The 19,327-nt window shown below is 35.7% G+C and overlaps 1 protein-coding gene across 1 annotated transcript in view; it reads right to left on the minus strand.

Moving 5' to 3' along the window:
- Positions 1 to 16,648, minus strand: part of LOC134653512 (activating transcription factor 3) — a 90,472-nt gene extending 73,824 nt beyond the window's left edge. The window contains exon 1 of the mRNA XM_063508882.1: positions 16,168 to 16,648. The gene's annotated coding sequence lies outside the window, so the exon portion shown is untranslated. The remainder of the gene's footprint in view (positions 1 to 16,167) is intronic.
- Between the last annotated feature and the right edge of the window lie 2,679 nt (positions 16,649 to 19,327).

A 19,327-nucleotide genomic window follows, 5' to 3' on the forward strand; every position in this document is an offset into this window, starting at 1 on the left:
GAAATTTTGGGACACTTTTTTTCTCCTATTAGGATAGAAAGAGCTCGTGATTCTGAGTAAAAATAACATTAAAAATCCCAAATTTGAAAAAAAAAGTGTTTGGGAAAACAAAAGAAAACGCCCACCTATTTTAAATAGTTGCTGTGATTCACTTATTAGATTAATTGAATAGACTGTATAGTCATAACAATATTGTTTTGTGAAACTTGAAATCTAAATTGTAGCAGTATGTAAACTATACCAAGTCTCTCCATAGACACAGTTGGTTTCTCAAAACATATTTGATTGTAATAGATAGACAATATACATTTTACTAACTCAGATAATATACGTTTAGTTCGTGGCATGAATAACAGATGTAATTGAATCTAACACAATGGGTTAGCAACGACCTCTAACACATTGCAACGACCTTGACAGTCTGGGCTTTAGTTTAGGTAAACCTAATTTTGGATTTGGTGTTTATAAATTATATTAAAGCCGCACTTGTCATCTCATTTGCTGTTTAAAATATTTGATCATTCTTAGTTCTATATTTTCATTGAAAATCAACCAATCTAGATTGTTATTGGCGTTTTGTTTATTTTTTAACAAGTTTCCAAGAACTTATGTGCCGAATCAAATTGTATTTTTCATTGTTAAGTACTCTCTCCGATATTTCAGTACTCTTAGACATTTTAAGCTAAAGTACATTGACAAATTTAAACATTTATTTAGATGAATTATAATTATAACTGTTAATTTTACAAATAGGTACTAATTCATATATCAATTGTAGAAAATACTACAGAAATAAAGGAACACAAGTTAAAAGAGGTAGGTAAACAACAAGCGATCTTATCGATTAATCTGTCTCCAAGATCCCTTTCAGACAGACTTTAGATAGCTTCCTACTTTAACTTTAAATAGGTTACTTGTTATATGTATAACCTAACAGCTAATAATTAATAGAATCTTACTTAACTAGTAACAACTGTAGCAACAACAAACTTCACAGCGTTACATAAACAAGGTCACAACCAGGATCTGTTCAAACCATTAAATCATTAATCTCCCTGAAACCGCTCGCCTCATTACCGACACTGTCGATTGACTTTACGAATTCCCGAGCTTTAACCAAACCACTACAAAGTTCACATTTAAGCAATAATGGACTATAAAAGTACTTAATTAGACTCTAGTTTTGCTCATCAATTGTCGCACTTAACCTATTCTAGTTGACAAGACATATTTACCGTCGCGACGCCGGCGCGTTTGAACCAAGATAATTACACAATTTATGATCGAATGCGTAGTTTTTATCGCAATTAAGAGTGCTATCGACCCACTTGGGCTGTTCAGTCTTTGCCGATTCACAAGTGTCAGGCTTATGTACTAGCACGAGTCGAAACAATATTTAACTGCTTGAACAACCAGCAGCTACTTTCCTTTAGGGCGGTTTCGCACTACGTCCGACCCGAATCAGATCCGAAGCCGTGAAAATATGGTCCGTTGTAGCCGTAGAACTATTTCTATGGTAAGTTACGCACTACATCCGATCTCCGTCGTCCGATTTCTTTCCGTTAATCTAGAATCTCCATTCCGGAGAAGATGTTTGACGAACCGAAGTAGCCTTAGTATTATTTGTATGAACGCTCGCGCACTGTGTCCGAGTTAAAGCCGAGCTGCGTACGAGCAGAGAGGCAGCGGGGCGGGCGGGGCATTCGGATAAGACTAGTGCGTAAGCCAATATACGAATTCGGTCTGAGTTAGACATATTTTCACGGGTTCGGATAGGAATAGTGCGTAAGCGAATATCCAAATTCGGTCCGAGTTTTCTAGACCCATATTTTCACGGGTTTGGATCGGATTCGGATCGGACGTAGTGCGAAAACGCTCTACAGTCTATCAAGTTGACAAATTGAATGGTCCTCTCATTGATTGTTGATTATCATTATCTGACCTTGACCTTGTAGGTCAGATACAGAGAGATTCACAGTGCACGTATATCTATCTGCATCATCAAGTGACAATTTAATGTTCATCATTCAAGGACCTTTTAATTCCTTTTAAAACCGATATGAACTTCTAATTTTACAATAAATTGTGAGTCGTAGCATTTATGAAAAAAAAAGTATTAAATATATTTGTAGGACATCCTCGCATAATATTTTGTTGACTTACATTTTGTTCTAGACATGTCAATGTCACCTTACTCCCACAGGGTAAGTAACGCGTTGATCAACATATGCAATTAATATCACGTATCGAATCACGGCCGCGGGTAATTCGAGCTAATAACCATTTAACGAGAGCAAACGTTTTACAATCCCAAATAAAACGGCTAAATGGCTTGCAAGGCTGCGGTACAGTCGGTAAGCTATTCATTCATTCGAATATGTCAAGAGCATTATAATGATTTTTTACGATACGTCTCGATTGCGGGTACGGTAAGGCTACAGATGGGCGGCGCGGCAAGTTGCTGGATGTTGCCAAAAAGTTGGAATAGGTCTAGAAAATGACTGGCGAGGTTGCGGAAGAGTACTTCGGCGTTCCTGGGACCTCGCCGTATAGTAGCGAGGCGGCAACAGAGGGGTTTTAGTGGGTGAACCTGGGGTCTCATTAGCCCACAACAGGGAGTCCCACATTACCATCCCGGCCCGTCCCCGCACCGGGTGGTATGCGTAAAGCATTTCCCATCTTAAAAAAATAAAAAAGGTCTCGAAAATGTCAGGAAAATGTCACAGGAAACGAGGGAAAATTTTATTATGGAAGAAAGATTCGATTTCCATACAAATATATAAGAAGTTTTTGAAGTTATTCCATGTAGAAATTTCGCAATTTTGGGAACCTTTCGACAGCATATATATAGCATAGCATAGCATAGGTACGTACGACGTACGACTGATAGTGGATGTAACGTGATATAGATATGAGCAATTCGAGGGGTGGAACTTTCGTATTGCTGACCTTAAAAATCTGCTAATTAGAACTTTATTAGGTAATTGTTTAATGTCTAGTGTTTTTCGTGGGTTTATAGATAAGCTGATCAGGATTTTTTTTGTTTATTATATTATAACAAATTATTATGATATCTATTTGTATCTTAAAGCTGACTGTACATTAGAAGCGCCAATAAGAAGTCGCATTCCGAGCCCGACCCGTGGCCTGATTAGGACTCCAGGTCAGTGGCGGCGTAGCGATTCAATCCTACACAGACATGTCTACATTTTTCTCATTTACGTACAAGCAATACATATAGCCATTCTACGGCAGACTATTACTACACATAAACTAAAGAGATGACTTCGACAGACTATATAGAGGCGGCAATATAAAGCTGCATTCCGAGTCCCACGGATAATTTCCACATCCATGGAAAAATTTCGGAAGCTTCTCATATTTTTGTATGGGAATCAAAATTTTTCATTTTTAAAATGAAAGTTTCCTTTGTTTCCTGTGAAATATTTCTGAAATTTTACGAGCAATTTTCCAACATCTTGGAAACTTTTTGCAACTTGCACATTTTACTTATGTCCATTTTAACTAGCTATGATTTTAATGCATTTGTATTACAAATTAATAACTTGTTTAACTAAGTATGCCAGTAGTTACTAGACGCCAATAAATAAAATAAAAAAGACCCTCATTTTACATCACCGCGATAAAGTAATACATAAGTACATACAATGTCACGATGATGTTTATATTGGATCTCGGATCTTGAAACGTAAAGCTAAAAGGGACAGGGTCTTAAATAACGGCCATATAATACGTCAAGTCCTGGCACGATCTGATAAATGTCCTAAAAGTGGGTTGTGCGAAAATAAACGAAATTACGCGGTACACTGTCTAATGAAAAGGCAGAAAATTAATGACTTTCGTACCCGGTGTTATTACGATACCTGTAGGTACGATACAATGTTGGGCAAAATTTTGAGACATCATTGTCTAGTTTTGTTGCTAGCCACATAGTTTTTTCAAATGAAACACTAATATGCTTTTATTGTTTTTGGCAAAGATTTCATTTTTGGTACAAGCGATAATGCTGACTGTACTTTTCTTACCACAGGCAACTAATACTTACTCATAGAGAGAATTCTAAAAACTCCAAACACAATTAGTTGCGTTGTTTCATCACAGACTTCCTGTCTCCATCAACATATCAACTCGATGGTAACATAATATCTCTCGTGTATTTTTTTGTGGTACTTGATTTGTGGCAATAAAAATATTTTTTATTATTATTATTTTTAATATTGCACTGTCACCCGACTTATTAAAAATTAAAATTTCTTTATTTAAGACAACAATGGTCCATACATTTGTTAGTTATAGCTTATGATTTAAGTATGTTAGTAACAATGGGTAACCTAATAAAATATTTAATAATTTATAACAAAAAGTGACTTTGTCCGCTAACCCATTGCCCACAACAGAGGACAATCTAGCTTATTAGCCATCATGTTTATACATGTATCAAATTTTCAGCTTAATCGGAAATCGGGAAGTGGGTCAAAGTTGCTTTGAAGTGGCTTTGGAAAGTGGCTTTCAAGAGTTGACCCACACTAACCAACAATCCACAATGCCAAACAGGGCAAGTAAAATAAAAGCTCGTAAGAATCACGTAATTTAAAACATCAAATGGGTTTAAATAAAAAAACAGGCTAAACTTTTTTTTGTTTAAACTACAGCACCCGCTTCAAAAAAAAACTAATTGATTAACTCGACACTTCATTCACCAAAATTTTGACGCTACGGTGGAACATAAGACACAAATCACACAAACAATACCATAAACAGCTAATATCACTAGGGTAGGGCAAAAAACGTCCACAGATAATGATAAAAAAGAATTAGCATGATTAGGCAAGACAATGAATTAAAAAACGATTGTTTGTGCAGCACACCTTAATAAAGACATAACTGTGAAGAATGTTGCCCTGACATAAGCCTTTTTCACATTTAATCTATATATATAAATGCAAGTGTCCTGACTGACTGACTGACTGACTGACTGACTGACTGATTCATCAACGCAGAGCCGAAACTACAAAAGCTAGAAAGTTGAAATTTGCACACTAGGTTGCATTTATAAAGTGTACAAGAGATAAGAAGCGATTTTGAAAAATTCAACCCCTAAGGGGGTTAAAAAGGGGATGAAAGTTTGTATGGGGTACAAGTTTTATTTTAAGCTAGGAATTTAAAACTTTGTAAAAATGTATTATATTAAAAAACAAGAAAACTAATTTCAGCGTTTTTGAAAATTCATCCCCCAAGGTGGTGAAAAAGGGGTTGAAAGTTTGTATGGAGATCAAATATTTTTGTGAGTGTGGGACTTGAAACTTTGTATATGGGGATATTATTATAAGGGAAGAAAAGTAATTTCAGCGTTTTTGAAAATTCATCCCCTAACAGGGTTAAAAAGGGGTTGAAATATTGAATCCATTACAAATGCTTTGAAACTTCTTAGAAAGGCATAATAGCCGATTACAAAATAAAGTAATTGCGACGTTTTTGGAAATTCAACCCCTAAGGGGGTTAAAAAGGGGATGAAAGTTCGTCTTGGGGTGCAAATTTCATTTTAAGCTAGGAACTTGAAACTTTGCAAATAGATATTAAATTTAAATACAAGAAAACTAATTTCAGCGTTTTTGAAAATTCATCCCCTAAGGTGGTGAAAAAAGGGTTGAAAGTTTGTATGGATATCAAACATTTTTTCGAGCGCGGGACTTGAATCTTTGTATTTGGAGATATTATTAAAAGACAAGAAAAGTAATTTCAGCCTTTTGTAAAATTCATCCCCTAACAGGGTTAAAAAGAGGTTGAAAGTTTGTATGTGGTTCAAATTTTATTATAAGCTAGGAACTTGAAACTTTGCAAATAGATATTAAATTTAAATACAAGAAAACTAATTTCAGCGTTTTTGAAAATTCATCCTCTAAGGTGGTGAAAAAAGGGTTGAAAGTTTGTATGGAGATCAAATATTTTTGTGAGTGTGGGACTTGAAACTTTGTATATGGGGATATTATTATAAGACAAGAAAAGTAATTTCAGCGTTTTTGAAAATTCATCCCCTAACAGGGTTAAAAAGGGGTTGAAAGATTGAATCCATTACAAATGCTTTGAAACTTCTTAGAAAGGCATAATAGCCGATTACAAAATAAAGTAATTGCGACGTTTTTGGAAATTCAACCCCTAAGGGGGTTAAAAAGGGGATGAAAGTTCGTCTTGGGGTGCAAATTTCATTTTAAGCTAGGAACTTGAAACTTTGCAAATAGATATTAAATTTAAATACAAGAAAACTAATTTCAGCGTTTTTGAAAATTCATCCCCTAAGGTGGTGAAAAAAGGGTTGAAAGTTTGTATGGATATCAAACATTTTTTCGAGCGCGGGACTTGAATCTTTGTATTTGGAGATATTATTAAAAGACAAGAAAAGTAATTTCAGCCTTTTGTAAAATTCATCCCCTAACAGGGTTAAAAAGAGGTTGAAAGTTTGTATGTGGTTCAAATTTTATTTTAAGCTAGGAACTTGAAACTTTGCAAATAGATATTAAATTTAAATACAAGAAAACTAATTTCAGCGTTTTTGAAAATTCATCCCCTAAGGTGACGAGAAAGGGGTTGAAAGTTTGTATGGATATCAAAAATTTTTTTGAGCGCGGGACTTGAATCTTTGTATTTGGGGATATTATTAGAAGACAATACAAGTCATTTCAGCGTTTTGTAAAATTCATCCCCTAACAGGTTTACTAAGGGGTTGAAAGTTTGTACAGGGTACAAATTTTATTTTAAGCTAGGAACTTGAAACTTCATAAAAAGGTATTATTTTAAAACGAAAAAAAAATTATTTCAGCGTTTTTGAAAATTTATATCTCAAGGTGGTGAAAAAGGGGTTGAAAGTTTGTATGGAGTTCAAACATTTTTGTGAGAACGGGCTTGAATCTTTGTACAGAGGCATATTATTAGAATACAAGAAAAGTAATTTCAGCGTTTTTTTATATTCATCCCCTAAAATGGTTTAAAAGGGGTTGAAAGTTTATATAGGGTTCAAATTTTATTTACTTCAAACTTCGTAAATAGGTAGTTAGGTAAATAGAGGACATGAAAATCTTCTAAGGGGTTTAAGAGGGATTATGTCGACAACAATTTTATTTAGTTAGGGGCTAGAAACTTCGTATGTTGTGAAAGACAAGTCTCATGCGTTGTATAATATTAATAATTAACAAATGATTAACCGCCCTCCTGCAATATTTTCTGCATAATGTTCTAAGCTAATGTAGAATATATAACCACCAATATACAAATCCACGCGTACGAAGTCGCGGGCAACAGCTAGTAAAATATAAAGACACAAATTAGTTACTAGAAATTTTTCATTAAAAATTGAACTTTGAGCATAAAGTGGTACGGTTGAAAATTAAACATTTGTGTTCTGAAGAGACTCTTCGTATTATTTAAGCGATTTGGGCTACAGCTGGCGTATGCTTCCGCCGCAGTCAGAAATTGAGGCCTTGAGACTGTAAGGAGACGTTCATTTGTAGCAATTTCAAGTTCAACATTTTTTTTGTTCGAAAATATTTATAGATCAAAACAAGAAGAAAAATATAAGATGTCATATTTAGCCTAATTATAACATGTAGTTGGCATCCTACTTTTCGCCTCTGCCTCTAAGAATTGAATTTGAAGGTTGCAACTATCGGGGCAGGGTCAAGCAGTATCATGCATTTACGGTAGGTGTTGGTTGCAGACGTGCTAATCATTTTGAAAATAAGTGTGTCGATTAAGGTTTGAATTATAGGAAAAGAGGTCTAGAAACCAAGATTTTTTAAAACATTTAATGAAGCGTAAAAATAGTGCGATCGCAGCAAATCAAAAACTGGATAATGCGCAGATTGCATACATAATTATGCCGATTTGTAGAGAGAGAGAAATTAAAGTTAATAACTGGCTAGGTATTTTTTTATAGACCTATCACTTTACTTCGCCAAAAATCACGTGCGTTAATTCCGCACAGCTATAAAGCACTATACACAGCTGTATCTGACCATATAAACGAAGTAAACGGACGGATAAGGCTGTTTGCTCGGAGAGCCAATATTTGAGATCTCGCAAGCAGGTCGTGCGTTTACTTCGCTTACCAAGCTCTGGCCAGTCGAGTTTTCAACTCGACCAGTGTAACTGTTATCTCCAAAGCTTTAGAAAATATTTACAATCAGGGAAGTCTACACTGGTTATGTTGAGCGCTCAAGTCGTCTGAGATAGATAAACGATGGCAATAATACCTCAGGTCAGCTCAACGGACGGCCATTTGCAAGTGCAAATTTTCCGAGATAAAACGTCCCATAAACTTGACTGAAAATGTTAAGATAGCGTTAAAGGCTATGGTAATGCGATGGACTATTAAATACATTAGTAAATGCAGTCGAGTCGTAAATTTAAATTAAGATTCAAAGAAATATTTCTTATTATTATTTTCTGCATCAGCAAAAATATTGCAAAGCAGATTATGATGGTTTAGTAAAATCCTATAATTAGTGTCAAAGAAGGCTCAGCAGGATATCGCAACGAATAGCAAGATAAAATCGATAAAATAGTTGAAGAATGATTTTCAATTGACTACGATAGAATGCACCGCCCCTTTTACATGTCTCACCACGGGTGTCAGTCATACTATGCGAGAAGTTTTGTTGCATAGACAGATGTCTAATTTGATGTGGTTATTGTATACTGAAACTGTATGGTGTAGGTACATTAGTGCATATTATAAAACATGTTTCACGGTGTTAAATAAATAGAACTGTTTCTCGGAATTGCTTAAAGACGAAAATGAATCATGTCGCGAATATAATATTATCTTTCCTGAAGCAACTGAACCATTAATTATAATTGACCACAGTGTACTTAATGTCATTAATAATTCACAGCAATAGGTGCTAATAAACTGACAATGTACCTATGAACTATTGGATAATGATAAGATAGGTGACAGTTTCTGCGTAGGTGCTAAACGTCCTTCGGCACATGTGAAGTGTCCGACAGCTACTTGAGAATTAACGAATACACAACAACTAGGACGTAAACAAACGCTCATAGCATTTAATAACGTGTGTTGTAACCGTGTATCCAAACGTAGCCGAATTGACCTTCCGTCAAGGGCACGAGAGGCTTCAAATTGAAACACCCAAATGCGTTAATTTATTATTTCTGTATACGCCTCACTTCCGCCCTTTGAACTGTAGGAAGTGATTAAGTGTTGGTTTTGATAAAAAATAACAAAACTTTGAACGAATGATTCTCACGATTGCATTGCCTAGCCGAAAAGTATGTGTGAAGGTAATACTGGCCTTATTAGTGTATGTTTAACGCCTATTTTTCTATGAATGTAAGCAAGAAGACTTATGTGAAAATCCAAATTTGAATATACATAATCATTGTCATAAGTTTTGATTTGTACCAAAACTCCCATATATATACTCATACATGTGAGTTCCGTGTCCGCAGCTCCATGTGTGTGTACGTATGAGTGTGTTAAGTTAAAAACAAACATGTCTAATTATCATCCATTCATTCTCGCCGAGGCCTTGTCGGTGAGCGCTTATCAACGTGCACTTACCTATAAAACATATGCAACTGTAGAAATGGACCAAATTTGCATTACAATTACAATGTTACGCATACATTCAATTGTAATTTGCTTGGCGTGAAAGGATGCACATATTTTAATAATTTACTTAAGAAAATAACCAGCTGATTAAAAAACAATGCCAAGTTTTCGACCTTGAGTAGTGTGTCTTATCAGCATCAAGAAAATTAATTCGACGAAAGCAGTAGAGACATTTTATCGAGTAAACCAATCAAAGGGCGTGTCACAAATACAACTTACATTATTATTGTTTTAAATAATGAAACATTCTGGCAGTGTTCAGCAATAATTATAACAGAACTTTCCGAAACGCCACCAACAGTACTAAAAATCGAAGGTTATCAAGAGGTCTGTCTATATAAAAACGACAACGACTCTATAGTGTTCAACTGAGAAGAAGAAAGAATGAAGTATCCGACCTTCACATTTTTTTACCAACAGGCGATTTGTCTTGTCTCTATCATTTGATCAACGCGACCATAGGCACATCAGAGACCATCGAGATAAAAAATATAAAATTCAGATAATTCTTTATATTTTATCCTGTCTTCGTGCACTATGCACGCTCGACCTGTATTGGGACCGAGGACAGTACTGTTAAAACAATTATTTTCGAGCCGCGGGCTATAAAAACAGCCGCGTGGGCGCAGGACCATTCATGAAGTCTCCAACTTCACGAAACGGTTGCATATGTCACGTTCTCGACGTAAATTACGAATTTCTTCTGTTGAATGGATTTTTTTATTGTGATATTGTTTATGTTAATGGACATTGGTACATTTATAAAATGAAAGTCGGTAAACATGCCGATTATTATGTAATTTGTCTTCCTATATGTCAGTCGGGTCTGGTCAAAGAAAATAATTTTGTTTAACTGGAAACAGTGCAAACCGAATAATGGAAACATGACAAAAAACTCTGCAAATTAGTAATTATTTAATGCAAGATGCAAAGTGCAAAAGTGAAAAGGAGAATCAGAGACATAGTAATAATAAGTGATAAACACCTCATACAACAATCTTATCCATCGTGATATATGCAGGTACCTACTTAACTTTATTTGGCTTGTGCCAAATCAGTGCATTTAATGTTTCAAGTCCTAAACTCAGATAAGGAACAGTAAAAACAAGCAAGTATTAATAAGCTCCCACATATCTGTATTTCCAAAATATACGTCACACACGAGTATATATATATTTTAGCGGATTTGAACTTAGCTTAGCTTAGCTTAGCTTGCTTCACGTAAATTTTATGGCAACTTCGATTATTCATTAATGTGAGTTATCAATTATTAAATTGTACAACGGGACTTAATCGCGTATCTAAGTTTTTAAGATTTAGCGTGGTCTTCTCCGAGACCACGGGGACAACGCCGTCCTCGAAACGTCGGAGGTAAATCTTAAAAACTTAGATACGCGATTAAGTCCCGTTGTACAATTTAATAATGTGTAAAAAACGTGAAAGTTTAAATCAGTGTGAGTTATCAACTTATCACATTCGTCAATAGCTTTTGATAATCTCATTACAATTTGTAAACACTTTGCTTCAGTTAATAGGACAAATTCGCAAAAGAAAACCGCTAAACATTAAAATCAGATGAAAACACGCAATACGGTCAGGATAACTGAACATACCGCAGGACGAAGGGGCAAAATTTGGACATAACTACATGTTCCTATATCACATGAAGATGTACGTCATTTTGGATAACGGCTGCTGCAAAAGGGGGCATAAAATTTGAATTTACAATATTTATTACCGCTATTTGCTGTATAACTGTATAACCTTACCTAGCAAATTTTATTTGGAACAGGCATTTGGTCTGGTCTGGAATTACTGTTTTCATTTTAGTTATCGAAGATTGTGTTAAGTACAGATTTTTTTGCAATAGTCTAGATTACGAGTTCTACCTTTTTAATTTTCCCAAACAAGTGGTAGTGGCAAGTGGTGGTGGTAGCGGTAGTGGTGATGGTGGTAGGTAGACTAAAAACACGTACAAATTTAAAATGAACACGAGGCCATTGGCCAAATATAGCTTGACCCTAGACACTTGCCACTTTATTTTTAGGTCTTTTAATTATTCCGCGACATTACTTCTATTGTCAGAAACGTTTAATTAAATGAGGCCACAGTCAGTGGGTTAACCGTTAACGCTTAAGATCCTTAATTTCTTCATTTGGCTTCAAAGACTAATGATCGAACTTCGTTTTTCCCTCTTCGTTCCTAGTAACGTCCGAATGGACCAAGGACTTTGGGGGTTACGAGTAAAAGGTTTAGACAAAATGTCAGAATTCGTTTGCTACATTGCCGACTACTTTGGTACAGACATTTTCGTCGATATATCAAAATGCCGCAATGTGTTGAAACTGAGATCTCGCTTACAAAATTAAATGAGCCGTTTATATCAATGGTTCGCAAATTATTGGTCGGAGAAAAAAGTTGGCATTCTTAAGCCCTTATGAATCTTACTTATTGTTTTGTCTACTGCACTGTACTTCGAGGTTTTATCATTAGTATGAATGGAATATAGATATAGAGTAGTTATTATTTATAGCAGTAATTGGTTTTAAATCAGTAGGTAGGTATGTTAAATTGGCCAAGATGAAAACCATACATCGACAAACGCTGAACGAAAAGAATCAATGTATCGAGATGATGGTTGCTAAAAAGTCACCTGACTATTTCCATACATTATTAAGGTTCGATTACCGTTTTCTATTTCACCCCTTATCCTGGCCGATTCTTAAATTATTCTAAGAATGATTCGTGTCTAGTATTACCTACTCAAACAGTAATCTCGCTTCGACCACAAACAATAATTCCCTTGGTTTTTCTAGTCATAAAATATTATTTATTTACTATTGGTCATTGTTCCTTCGGCACGGCGTGCGTGTCGACTGTCGACTATACGGTTTCCAGTTGCTTGTCGTTTGTTTCATTTTATATTTAAAACAAAGAATTGTGCCTTTTCACGCATTTAACGATTTATTGAACGCATAACTACAATTACAGTACTGATTTTTGTATGACAAATGGACATCGGATTGTTACCTTTGAAATTATAATGAAGGTCTACAGAAGCTTATCGTAGTTATAAAAGTGATTTTTATCCGACTATGGCGAAACAAAAGGAGGGGATTTTGACCAATAAGTATGTATGTGTCGCAGGGAAATGATCAAAACAGAGATTTGAACAAATCTCTAAGGGATATGATCAAATCACGCAGGATGTTAAAATGGCGAATCCATATCATCATTTCCCTAGAAAAATTCAGTAATTTGACCAAATCACTGACTCTGTTCAGTGAAAAGACAAAATCGGCCAATAAACGCGAAACGCTTTTTCATTTCACTAGATTTGTTTAGGAATTTGACAAAATCCCTAACCACGACAGTAAGTTGACGAAACGAACTTCAAAAGTCAACTAGTTTTATCATTTCGCTAAACAGGTTTAGTTAAATGATAAAGTCTCAACTGGAAGATGGTATATGGTGATTTGATTAAATCTCTGAACGGTTTAGTGAAATGACGAAAGCAAGTACAGAATACAATAGTTTACTCTACAGTTAAGCGATTTGATCAAATCTCTGACTAGATTAATTGAATTTTTTTGAAAATATCGGCTGAAAAAATGAAAGAGACTTCTCTGCACAAATTTAAAGAGTTGCTAATCAAATCAAGCGTGTTGGTGGACGGTCCCTAAGGTAGACAGAGGTCCATTAGATGGAAGTAATGTACCGGGGATTGTTTTAAATATGTATTAAAAATTATCTGTACCAAATCGGTACATCAGTCGGCATCATAATTTCAAAAATTTTCACTTAATCTAGTCAGAGATTTGATCAAATCGCTTAACTGTAAACTGTTGTATTCTGTACTTGCTTTCGTCATTTCACTAAACCGTTCAGAGATTTAATCAAATCACCATATACCATCTTCCAGTTGAGACTTTATCATTTCACTAAACCTGTTTAGCGAAATGATAAAACTAGTTGACTTTTGAAGTTCGTTTCGTCAACTTACTGTCGTGGTTAGGGATTTTGTCAAATTCCTAAACAAATCTAGTGAAATGAAAAAGCGTTTCGCGTTTATTGGCCGATTTTGTCTTTTCACTAAACAGAGTCAGTGATTTCGTCAAATTACTGAATTTTTCTAGGGAAATGATGATATGGATTCGCCATTTTAACATCCTGCGTGATTTGATCATATCCCTTAGAGATTTGTTCAAATCTCTGTTTTGATCATTTCCCTGCGACATATGTATTAGTATATTCATCTGTTCCCTCATAATTAGGGTTCCGTACCCAAAGGGTAAAAACGGGACCCTATTACTAAGACTCCGCTGTCCGTCCGTCCGTCCGTCCGTCTGTCACCAAGCAGTATCTCACGAACCGTGATAGCTAGACAGTTGAAATTTTCACAGATGATGTATTTCTGTTGCCGCTATAACAACAAATACTAGAAACAGAATAAAATGAAGATTTAAGTGGGGCTCCCATACAACAAACGTGATTTTTAAATGAAGTTAAGCAACGTCGGGCGGGGACAGTACTTGGATGGGTGACCGTTTTTTTGCTTGTTTTGCTCTATTTTTTGTTGATGGTGCGGAACCCTCCGTGCGCGAGTCCGACTCGCACTTGGCCGGTTTTAATATAAGCATGTGTTAGGTCTTACTTGTGGATGCACTTTAGCAAGAGTATTTAAAAATCGAGAACCAATATTTTTATAATGATTTCACGAAAAGGATTCAACTTCGTCGAAGTTAATTTCTAGAAAAGGCAAAACTTTAAATGAAGCTTTCGGTTATGACATAAATTATGCATAAAGCCTTGCAAATAATTTATTCATACTTGGTTATTACAGCCGCGTGGTAATAATATTGGCGTTAAAACATTCGTGTCACGTATGTATGGTCTCTTCATTGACGTCTGGACAATAGAATATACTTATTTTGTATTTGATTAATGGTTTAACAGTTCAAGTTTACTCGGCTTATTTATAGTTATAGATTTGTTCTTTACCTTGGTATTATACTCGTACATGTAACGGGACAATTCGTTGAAGCAACCGCATTATATTAATATTGGTTAAAATAAAAGAAATGTTGGTGAAACGTTCACTGATTGCTGTTCGCGTAGAAGTCTATTTTGAGACCCTTAACCTTTTAACCGCCATATAATTTTTCATCGAGCGTGCGAAGTTACATGAAGTTTTGTCTTATTTATTAGACCGCGGCGAAATGAGCCCGATTTTCTATGTCTTATATCACTTATATATATATCAATATCAGTCTACGGCGGTTAAAAGGTTCACTTTAATGCATTGTGTGTGAAAAAACATTGATTTTGGTACATCTTTTATTGGAATGATAGGTCGTAAATTTGACTTAATATCTGCAGGCAACTACCTATCGTAGATACCTATGTAGAGTCAAAACCTACATGGCATTTGCAATGACTCTGTGGAAATGTAATGTAATGAAATTTTTTATGAAAATATATCGTTTATAATGAAAATATGACGGTTCTAAGTTAGCTTAGACGGACTCTATCTCGTCATGTGATAACCAAAACACTAAAGACACCACAAGTTCAGAGCCCTAGTGAATAGTATGTACTAGTACCGAAATAATATTGTTTTGAATTAAATTATTGTTTTGCAATTAGTAAGTTTTGGTTGTCACCTGAAGATATATATACACTATTACACCTGTTTCACAAGAACCAATAGATATGCCTAGTATGTGAAACATGTAGTTAATTTGTGTTTAGTCGTAAAAACAAGACCTGCAAGCAAAATTAAAGCAATACAAAAGAAAGTTATTATTAAGAGATGATTTATTTATCCAAATAATCCTGAACTTCATGAAGAAATCTGAAATATTTCAAATATTTCTGAATAACTGTTTGGATAAAATCTAACTATCTACTGAAGACGGCTAATGTTTTTTCAGCGATTGGCAACAAAACAGAGCGGAAACAATTGAAATTTTAATTATATGTGCATGCATATGTAGTGACTTAGTGAGTGACCATGAAATTTTTGTTAGTTTGTCAATTGTAGTGCCATGATGTTTACTGAAGCTTTCTCATAAAATGACTGCTATGAATAATACAAACATGCAAAGCCTAGGCAGGTACATATGTCGGCGGCCGATCGTAAGATCAGGCAGATCGTAATGTTCCTGTGTAATGTTTTGACGATAGTGACATTAAACCAATATATAGGTCCGTTAGGTTGCTTTAGATGCCCGAAGGGCAAACTGCCCAGAAATAGGAGCCCGCGGGGCTCCGTCGACTTAGGGAACGGGTCAAAGATTTTCACGTTTCACGATATGCCTAGGAATTTCACGATATGCCTGATCTTACGATCGGCCGCCGACACATAGATAAATGTTGTTTTACCAAAAACGAAATGAAGCGGATTGTTAAGGATAAGTAATAAAGATAAGAATGATTAGCGATTGCAGAAAGAAAATACCAAAAGCGGTAAGTTAAGCAAAACACAGCACTTAGCGAAAGGTTTTGTATTTATTTACCTCAGACGCCGGTAGTATCGCGGAGTAACAAGTGTGTGATGATCCCAACACTGATGTCTCCGAGTCCCAGAGGCCACAGCAACAGCCTGCACAGCCTCAAACTCACTGATATCACCAAAAGAACTCCGACAACATCCACTACCACTCGTCGACCGATCAAAGCATAGCTCTCACGAAACTTTTCGACACACAGACTCGATTTGCAAAATTTATTCATCGCATCCGCCCGAAAACACTTATAATTTTTATTAGCCGCACGAAAATCAAACCCGGAGTTTCCGAACGGCACACACAATGTTTAGTTTACGCCCGGAACGAATTAGCACCGATAAACTGAAAGGAAAACACCATGGAAAGCTATTACAATTCAGCAGCGCTGGAAACTCTTGTTTCGCACGTGAGTCCGTGCCCAGTGCGCGCGCCGGCTGCTCTCTCGTTCGGTAAACAGACCAACGCGCGCCTCGACAACACACGCACACACCCACACTCCGCGTACAAGCTTCCAACTCACACATGCGCGATCCGCGCGCGCGTACTCGCCAAGCACCAAAATAGCTATCACGTCATTTTCAACCAATCGGAGCGGGCGAATATCACGACATAGCAGCCCGCGATTGGCGGAGGCGCCGTTTTGGATTACCTACCACAATACAGGTCCAATTTGCGATTAACCGCAAAGTTTTTGATAAAACTGATATCAATAGAGACGGAACGATATAGACATTCGTTTTAACTAATTAAGTAACACATTCATTGATTGTAAAGCTGATGAATGAAAGGAGGAGCGTCTGAAAGTGTCGTACGTTCTGAAACAGGCGAGAAAAAAACGGCGCGAATTCGAATCAAAATGATCGTGGCGCAGGCGGCCAGATCCGGTCGGCTCGAGTATTCGTTAATTTTTTAACCGACTTTTTATTTTGGGAAACTTGTTTTTCGTCTAAAATATTATAGTTCATATTAGTGCGCAACACGTGTAAATTCTGAAAAACAGTTATTGAATTGTAATTATACAGATCGCCCACTCAAATAAACATTTCTTGATCACGTATCTAATTTGTAATCAAATTTTATTGACGCTACATAATTAATTGTTTTGTAGTGTTAATGTGATGAATGAGTTTAATTTATAATCAGGAAATGTAGAGATTAAAAACTTATTTAGGCAAGGATGGTAGAGTTTTAAAGCAATGCTTTGAAGTTGATTCTTTGCTTGAACATTGAAATCAGGGGTCGTTCATACGATTAATGAAATGCCATCTTCTATTGACAAGGTAAAATACACTATATTTGCTTGTGTATTTGGTTGAATTTATATCGTGACTTGTTTATGAATGTGTAAGTGTGGCTAATAACTTTGTCCACTCGTGCGCTTAGTTATTACTATTGTCGCGACTCTATGTGTAGATTTTATTGGATCCGGGCTCTTTTTACTACGGACAAATAAATATTTATAAAGTTAAAAAAGTTAACCAACTACCTACTTATTGCTTATAACCAAACCGAATACCTTACTAAGTAGAAATTAGTAGGTACCTTTCCGGCCGAATCCGGGCGTTTTTTTTGCAGAAACCGAAGGTTCGGTTTTGCTCTAGTTTCAGCAGAAACCGAGTCTTCGACCAAAACATGATTTTATGCTTAAACCGAAATATCGGTCGGAAGCCAAGATAACCTAGGAGGAAATAGGCACTTTTATACAGTAACAAAATAATTTTGGGATTGGTCGCTTAACTGTGCCGTGCCTACATGGTAACTATGAGATTATTTCTTGTACTTAGTGACTAAGGTTACTAATCCAAACTATAATTATAGTTCTGAACATAAATGTAAGCAACTATGTGTCCTTTATTATTGAATAAAGATATTTGTATTTTGTATTTTGTATTTTAATTTTATTTTTAAATTGTAATCCAATGAGTAAATATATTGTAAAAATATTTCTTTTTGCCATATGGCTTTTTAGGGTTCCGTAGCCAAATGGCAAAAAACGGAACCCTTATGGATTCGTCATGTCTGTCTGTCTATCCGTCCGTGTGTCCGAGTATGTCACAGCCACTTTTTTCCGAAACTATAAGAACTATACTGTTGAAACTTGGTAAGTAGATGTATTCTGTGAACCGCATTAAGATTTTCACACAAAAATAGAAAAAAAAAACAATAAATTTTGGGGGTTCCTCATACTTAGAACTAAAACTCAAAAAAATTTTTTTCATCAAACCCATACGTGAGGGGTATCTATGGATAGGTCTTCAAAAATGATATTGAGGTTTCTAATATCATTTTTTTCTAAACTGAATAGTTTGCGCGAGAGACACTTCCAAATTGGTAAAATGTGTGTCCTCCCCCCTGTAACTTCTAAAATAAGAGAATGATAAAACTAAAAAAATATATGATGTACATTTACATTACCATACAAACTTTCACCGAAAATTGGTTTGAACGAGATCTAGTACGTAGTTTTTTTTAATACGTCATAAATCCCCTAAATACGGAACCCTTCATGGGCGAGTCCGACTCGCACTCGGCCGCTTTTGATGTTTTTAACAAGCTTTTATTAGGTCGACCTGTATGTAACTATGTAATGGAATCTATGGTAACTAATTTAACCATCTTCCAAGGATCGTAGCATCATGAAAATTGGCAGCTATATGTAGTTTTGATGACAATACAATAATATGGTACTGTCGAACTGATCTGATGATGGAGACAGGAGGTGGCCATAGGAACTCTGTGATGAAACAACGCAACCTAATTGTGTTAGGGGTTTTTAGAATTGTCTCGATGAGTATTAGTTGTCTGTCGTAAGAAAAGTACAGTCAGCGATAAAAGCTTGTACCAAAAATTAAATTTTTGCCAAAAACTTATATTTCGGGAAAACTAAAGCCTATACGATAAAAAGCTAACTATGGACATCGTGGTTTGTAAAAAAACATAGCTCTACTTATCTTGTTTGATAGACATTTTAAACACAAAACAAGCATTAGGTGAAATGGAATCAAGCGTATATTATTAATCAAATTTGTATACCATTTTTAATACAGCGAACTTTATGTTATTGTGCTTCCAAAGAGAAATCCTTGCAGCTGTAGTGTCGTCGGCAATGCGCGTGGAATTCCACTAGAATTTCAAGCGCCCGTTGCGGTGGACGGCGGGCCCATAATAT

Source organism: Cydia amplana, chromosome 13 (assembly GCF_948474715.1).
Source record: "Cydia amplana chromosome 13, ilCydAmpl1.1, whole genome shotgun sequence".
In the NCBI taxonomy this organism is placed as follows: Eukaryota; Metazoa; Arthropoda; class Insecta; order Lepidoptera; family Tortricidae; genus Cydia; species Cydia amplana.